Below are 8,364 nucleotides of genomic sequence, written 5' to 3' on the forward strand. Positions count from 1 at the left end.
GCCGAGTACGTCGTAAAATTTTGAACATGTTTAAAATTTCTTGACGTACTCTACTTATTACGACGTATGATAGCGTACTTTAGCGTTGTACTCACGTATACCAAACTTACTCATACCGTATTTGACGTGCCCCAACGTTTTAGACACATTTTTCTTAGGTCGGCATACGTTGGCAAGATCGCCAAGGTGTGACCGCGATGTTGACACTTCCATTTCTACGGCAGTTATGATTCGAATCGTTGTGCGTCAGCCTTTTAATAGGCTACGTCACGACATCATCGGCGATGCGTGCAACACGCTATGCCGAAGTTAGACTATCGTTGGGCATCGGTTGTGTAGGCCGACAACAGGTTCAGCATTCGTTGGTATAAGTTATCTATAACACAACGAAACGTTCTGTGTCCGTTACCAATGCATTATACATAAGACCAAGTCGCTATGAATACGTCCGAATCTTTAAAAAAAACATCAAAAGTTCAACGTAAGCCAGCGTTTTACATACATTTTAATACGTTGCCATCGCTGGTTAAAACGTCAAGGTGTGACCGGGCCTTAAGAAGCTGATGCCGCATTCAGAAGGAGAATTGGTGAAGGAGTGCCTTGTTGCCGCTGCGGAGCTGCTCGCACCGAACAAAGTAAAATTGTAACAAAGTGTCAGTTTGTCTCGAAGAACTGTCTCAGATCGGATTACTGAAATGGCACAAGATATTGAGAAAACACTGAAGGACACCGCAAGAGATTTCCAGTTTTTCTCTCTGGCCTGCAATGAGACAACGGACATAACAAACACCGCCCAACAAGCCATTTTTGTGCGGGGGATTACAGCTGAGTTTGATACGAGCGAGGAGTTGCTGTCTTTGCAAGCCATGCATGGCACCACCAAAGGTGAGGATTTGTTTGAGCAAGTTGTTTTGGCTATGAACAAATTCAAAATGCAGTTCGACAAGTTAAGTGGCCTGGCGACAGATGGAGCCCCAGCCATGGTTGGCGCGCAAAAGGGATTGACTGCATTGGTCAAAAAAGAAATGAGTCGTCTCAGTCTCGATCCAAGTGAGTTAGTTGTATGCCACTGTATCATACACCAAGAGAATCTGTGTACACAGTCCCTGAAGCTCAAAAATGTGATGACAACTGTCGTTTCCACCATAAACGTCATCAAAAGCAGAGGGCTGAACAGCCGCCAGTTCAAGGAGCTACTGAGTGAACTAGAGTCAGAGTACAGAGATATGGTTTACCACTGTGAGGTGCGGTGGCTGAGTCGCGGAAATATGCTCACACGGTTTTACTCACTGAGAGAAGAAGTGAAACAGTTCATGGAGATGAAGGAGAAACCTGTAATGGAACTCAGTGAGAGCAAGTGGCTGTGTGATTTGGGCTTTATTGTGGACATTACCAAGTACCTGTCAGAGCTGAACGTCAAGCTCCAAGGCCCCAACCAGCTTCTCAGCTCTCTGGAATCAAATGTGAAATCATTTGAAGCTAAACTAAAGCTGTGGCAATACAAGTGCAACTGGAAAGGGGAAACACTGTCCACTTTCCCACTCTGCAAGATCAAAAGCCTGCTGTGACATCTGAATATGCTGCTGAGTGTGCAAAACTCCTCCAGGCATTTGGAGAGGGGTTCCAGGACATGAAAAGTAAACAAAGGGAACTGAAAATATTTGCCACGCCGTTTAATGTGGAACCAGCTGATGTGCCTGACAACCTACAACACAAAATCATTGAGTTGCAAAGCATTGACGAGCTCAAAGGTTGGTACAACAACCTCCCTTTACTCGAGTTCCACAAACTGTATGTACGTGCTGAGGATTTTCCCATTCTGAGGAAACATGCACTGAAGTTTGCATCACTGTTTGGGACGACCCACAGCTGTGAGCAGTTCTTTTCAAAACTGACTCTTGCAAAGACTCGGTTCCGCTCAAGACTGACTGACCCAAACCTGCAAAACCAGCTGCAAGTAGCATCATCATCACTACCACCTGACACCAAATGCCTCACCAAAGAGAAACAGTTCCAGCCATCGCATTAGACGAGTCCGATATATGTGTTCAATAATTTTGCATGACCCTCGAAGGATGTTCTAAAAATCGAAATGGCCCTTGACAGGAAAAAGGTTCCCCACCCCTAGATTAAATGTTCAGAAATCATTTCGATGTGCTGCGCATCGATTTAATAGTTAGGGAACGAACAATGGAGACATCACCACCCCCCCCCCTCTTCTGTGAAGAGCAAGAACCACCCTGCCGTCCCATGACTCATGATGTCAACAACTCCCTCCCACCCGTGGCTGAGCGGGGGATGGAGCACGAGGGCATGATTCATGAGTCATGCCAGTAGCGGGGGTGGGGGGGAGAAGGATAAGGACGAGATCCTATCTTTGTTCTGGGTCAGTAAGGTTTTTGCTTGGGCAGAGAGTATTCGTTCGGCAGACCTTCGGGTTCTGTTTGGCTTGGGTTAGGGTTGAGGCCTTCGGAAGCTTTTTGCTTCGGCTGGCTCAGTGAGCTTCGGCTTCTGCTTGGCTCGGGAGAGCTTTTTTCTTTAAGCTGCCCTGTTTGGAAGGAAGTTAAGCCGGTCGCTCGGCTCGAGCTGCGAGTGGTGGCTTCTTCTTCTTCGTTCGTGGAGCTCTTTGTTCTCCATTTTGGTTCCCGGCTTGGTGCGACTCATCGACCTCTTATTGGAGGTGGAGGTGGTTCCTTGGGGAAGCGACGCATCGACGGGAAGGATCGGCGCCTCGTCTCACCAGCACGAGTTGAGAAGCGCGGGAGGATTTGCGGGAGCTCAGGAAGAATCATGGCGATTGGGTCCAGCTCGCTCTCGCTGGAGCCTGGGTCCGAACAACTTGAAGACCACACGAGGTGGAGAGGTTCGAGATAGGTTCTGAGTTTCAGCTCACCTGTCCTCCGAGCTGGAGCTCGTTATTAAAGGCCTCTGCCACCATTTCTTCGGTGTGTGTATGCGTACGTGTGTCCGTGGGCCCGTCTAAAAAGTAGGAACTGCTGTTAAGTGCAAGTGACTGCACATAATAAGTAGACGGTTGTAGTTCTTTTGTCGTGCTTTTGTTGCTTGTATAATTGCATACGTGTTTTGACTTGTTTAATTGCATACGTGCTTTATTATAATAAATGTCCTTGTGTGAATGTAAACCTGTTCGTTGCGTCCATTCCCTCATTGAACTGCCCCATCTTGCACTTGGAATATAGTTGGTTTTTAAACAGCCGATAAATAGAATCAGGTCCGGCGAGGTCTGACTATAATACCCACTCGGTTATCCCAGAACAGAACGGACCGCTTTAGCGGTTCGTGTCCAAGCAAGCTTCGCCGAGGTACGGTCCCTCGGGAGGTTACCTGCACGGGTACATAGGTATATCGATATTTAGCGATTGACCTTATTTCGCGCGGGTGGAATATGGACTGGGCTGTGGTGAGATTAAAAACCCACCCGTGACTGGTTTCTGGCGTTGTTCCAGAAAGCCACGACTACATTGTCCGTTCGGTGGGCGAAGCCACCGCTATTGGTTAGACGCAGTCGTTCGCACGCCGGGCCGGCGTGAATTCTACAACAATATATATATATATATATATATATATATATATATATATATATATATATATATATATATATATATATATATATATATATATATATATATATATATATATATCCTTCAATAAAATGGTTGTGTATTACAAAGATCCAGAAATGTTGATTTTATCTCTGGTCATACAGAATTCACAGTTCCAATTGAAATTAAATTTTATGAAGTGTGTATAGTTTTTCTGATAATAGAACCTTGGGGATATGAAATTAATGATTTAAGATATAATTGGTCTTTTAAAATAAACAGACAACACCTGAAATAATTTCATCAGTCTCATAAAGAAGAAGAATATCCGCTTGGTGGAGATAATGAGATATGTGGAAGCACTATTAACAAACAACAAATAATGTAATTTAATAAGGCTAACATCAAACAATTTCACCATCGTTTATGTCATGAAAACACAAAGAACAGGATTTTACATAGTAAGTAAGGGAAAACAAACTGATTTGACAATGGGAAGATGGGGAAGAATTACCTTTCATCATTTTAATCTTTCATAACTTTCTGAAACATAAATTTTTGATACATAAATGATAGCAAGAAGGCTCCAAGAAAATTATTATTTCTGTTTCTTTGCATACCTAGAATAAACGGTATTTGGTATTTTAATGAATATGTTCTACAACATTAGAATGAGAGGGGGGGAGGCAGGGTGGTTATCAACATCAGCATAAAATTCAACAAAATAATGGCTTCATACTGATGTTGATAAACCAACAAGTTTGGATTTGTGTAAAATGTTAAATAATGAAAAGGTTTTATAGATGATAAAATATTACACTCTTTTAGAAATCCAGAAAAAGTTTTGTTCGTTTCATGATATAAAAAAATTGGGATACAGGAATATCCTGAAATACAGATGACTATATGAATGATATTCTATGGTGTGAAAGTTGTTCAAGGGTTGACAGGGATGTTGATGAAATAGAAGAAAAGGAACACGTTAAAATATGAAATGAAAAGGAAATTTGGGAAAGTTAGAGAAATGAGATGAAGAGTTAAAGGTAGATATAATGACTAAGATGAGAGATTTAGGTGAAGAAGAAAAAAAACGTCAAAATTAGAAAAGTTGGGTGAGGAGTATTTTGAAAAGGTCTTTGCTCCAAGGAAAGGAATCGATGTAGAAACAACCCTTATGGTTGAAAAGGTGTAAAATGAAGAAGTGAAAGAAAAATTGAGAAAATTAGATGAAGAATTCTCAAGGTTAGATATGAAGATTAAAATGAGTGTTTTTGGTGAAGAGGAAAAAAAAAACCTTAAAATTAGATAAGTTGAATGAGTGTTTTGAAAAGGTGGTTGTTCCAAGGAAAGGAAAAGATATACAGTATATACGACTTTCACAGTTGAATTTAATCCTAAATAAATGAGAGAAGAAAATCTGAATGTTATTTTAAAGTGCTCATGATAATAAGAGCTGAATTACAAGTACTTTAATCACACTTTGAAAGAGAAGCTATTAAAGAATTCACTTATACGACCAGTCAAAAGTTTTAGAACACTCCCATTTTTCCAGTTTTTCCTGAAATGTAAGCAGTTCAAGTCCAGTGAATACCCTGAAATGGTACAAAGCCAAGCGGTAAACTGCCAGAGGTTAAAAAAAAAAACAAGTTTAGGTTACCAAAAACTAAAAAAAAATGTAAATTTCAGAGTTGTTAAAAAAGGCCCTTTTCAGGGAACAAATAATGGGTTAGCAACTGCAGCTGTTCTGCAGCAATGGAAGTAGACTATGCCTTGAAAGTTGATGCAAACAATTCCGAAAGATGTCCCAACTTTTGTTGATTAGTTACAAACCCTCTGTCTGCATAAAAGCAGTGTTGGAACAGACAGTGTTGCTCCATCCTCTGAAGCATTACGTGGACAATATTGCACTGCAGGAAGTCGTATAATGCTATCATAAGGGTGAGAAAAAGACAATTAACAAAACAAGGAAGACAAACCATTATAACCCTTAAAAGTGTAGGTCTTTCCTTCAGAGAAAATGCAAAGTAAACTAAGGTGTCAGTGAGTACAGTTTCCGACACCATCAAAAGGCACTTGGAAACTGGAGGAAACTGACAGGAAGAGGTCTGGCAGATCCAAAGCCACAACACAATCAGAAGACAAGTTTCTGAGAGTCAGCAGCTTGCGAGATAGGCGGCTCACAGGACAGCAGCTTCAAGCACAGCTTAACACTGGTCGAAGTAAGGAAGTTTCAGTTTCAACTGTGAAGAGAAGACTTCGAGCTGCAGGTTTGACAGGTCGAGTGGCAGTAAGAAAGCTATTGCTAAGATGGCAAAATAATAAAAAGAGGCTTGCCTGGGCCATGAAGCACTGCCAGTGGACTACTGAAAACTGGAAGAAGATCTTATGGACCGATGATCAAAATTTGAAATCTTCAGTTCATCATGCAGGGTTTTTGTATGCAGTCGAGTAGGCGAAAGGATGGTTCCTCAGTGTGTGACACAAACTGTCAAATGTGGAGGAGGAAGAGTGATGATCTGGGGCTCTTTGGCTGGATCCAGAGTCGGCGACTTGCACAGAGTGACTGGCACCCTGAAACAAAATGGCTACCACAGCATTTTGCAGCACCATGCAATACCCTCTTATCTACACCTAGTTGGTCAGGGGTTCATCCTACAGCAAGATAACGATGCAAAACATACCTCCAGACCGTGCCAGAACTACCTTCGAAGAAAAGAACAAGACGGTAGGCTTCAAATCATGGAATGGCCCGCACAGTCTCCAAACTTAAACCCCATCAAGCTGGTTTGGGATGAAGTTGACAGAAGGGTGAAAGCAAAGCAACCTACAAGTGCAACACATTTGTGGGAACTTCTGCAACAGTGTTGTGAAGAACTTTCCGAACAATATTTGATTTCCATTGTAGAAAGGAGGCCACGAGTATGTTCGCCTGTTATATTTGCAAAAGGTGGCTACTTTGATGAGTCAAAAATTTAGATTAAATTTTGTTCAACAAAACGATTCCATGATTTCTTTTTTATCTGCAATTGTTTATTTGTTCAATGCTTTAATTCTAGAGTACATTGAAACATTAAACTGCTAAAATTTCAGTAAAAACTGGAAAAATGGGCATGTTCTAAAACTTCTGACCGGTAGTGTAACTCGGTTATCAACAATCGGTATCTTCAATTCAGAACATTGTAGATAATTACAGTAATATAGTTCATTCCTCAACAATATCAAAACCATCGGAAACATTTTCAAAATTAGCATACGAAAAGTAGATTAATCTGAGAAATCCAAAGTTTAAGGTTGCCAGAATAGGTGGAGGCCAAGACCTACTATCTCAAGAAAGAACATCAGGTAAGTTCATATACAAGCCATTTATTCCGTACAATAGAAGACACTTCCATGCATGAAAGGAAGACCCCAGCCTACGACATGGTTGCAAGCTGGTGACTTCAGGTGACAGAGCTTTTCTGATCGCTTATATACAGTTTGTACCAAGATATCAGATGAAACTTTGTTGACTTCAGATAAGCCATATACAATGGTATTTAAATATGTACAATGGTTTTGGTTTGTTAAAACATACCTCATAAAATGGTTTACAATGGTTTGTGTTTGTCATCTCATGCAAGGAGAGGGGTGTGTGGGGAGGGGTAAGAGAAAGTACAATGGTTGGAATTTGCCTTTCAATAAGAGGAGAGGGGTGTGGGGAGGGGTAAGAGAGAGTCATTGTTTCATTCTGCTGACTTCTTGTTCACAGGTTAAGATTTAATTTAACAGATACATCTTAACAATAGGTTATTTGGACTGAGTGTGTGTTTTTCTTACAAGATCACTCAGCATGTGTACCGAGCTCAATCAACATCCATATTTTATCTCCATCAGCATGCATGTCTATTAGCTCTACTCGTAAATCATTTCTAAACTAAGTTAATTAATTTATTAAAGACAAGAACGAAGTAAATTTTGCTTTTTACATGATTATTATATTACCTATACATTTAATAATCCAGGTCCCACAAATATATCGGTGGAAAAGTCATTTTGAGAAAGGTTATGCAAAGAGGTGGAATAATGAACTCTTTAAAATTGTTGATGTAATGGATACAGTTTCATGGACTTACAAATTATATGATATGAATGGAGAAGAAATCTTGGGTTCACTTTATTCACAAGAATTACAAAAGACAAAGATGAGAAATTAAAATAATAGAAATAAATAAATAAATCTAAAAATTCACTCCACTCCTTTTTTGTCCCCACCCATTTTTGTCTCTGCCCACAAACCACACCCACTAGCCATGCCTACAGACCATACCCATATACCCCATCATTCCCCTCCCCCTTGTGCACCTCCCTACCCTTGACCCACCACCCCCCTCTTTCCACACCTACCACCCTTACACACACACACACACACACACACACACACACACACACACACACACACACACACACACACACACACACACACACACACACACACACACACACACACACACACACACACACACACACACACACACACACACACACACACGAGGGGGATGGGATGTGGGAGGAGCTAGGTCATTGGCGGGATCACACTTTCACTTTTTTCCCTCCTTTATGTGTTTTTTTTAATAAATAAGGAATTAAATTGTAAACAAAGCAAATACAATTAAAAATCATACAATATTAAAATCTTTACATTATTTTAATATTTTTCTTTGGATATTTGGAGTAAATATTCAATTGTGAAATGAACGTTCTTTCCCAGTGCAAATCGCAATCTGCTTTGGATGCCTTGCAATTTTGAAACTGAGATACCATA

At 40.7% G+C, this 8,364-nt stretch overlaps 1 pseudogene; it reads left to right on the forward strand.

Annotated features, from left to right (window-relative positions):
• The first annotated feature begins 932 nt into the window (after positions 1–932).
• Positions 933–1,568, forward strand: LOC147033067 (general transcription factor II-I repeat domain-containing protein 2A pseudogene; annotated as a pseudogene).
• Positions 1,569–8,364: the final 6,796 nt, after the last annotated feature.

The sequence above is a fragment of the Eptatretus burgeri genome, chromosome 2 (genome assembly GCF_056783735.1).
Source record: "Eptatretus burgeri isolate ZD-2024b chromosome 2, Ebu_testis_v1, whole genome shotgun sequence".
Taxonomy (NCBI): Eukaryota; Metazoa; Chordata; class Myxini; order Myxiniformes; family Myxinidae; genus Eptatretus; species Eptatretus burgeri.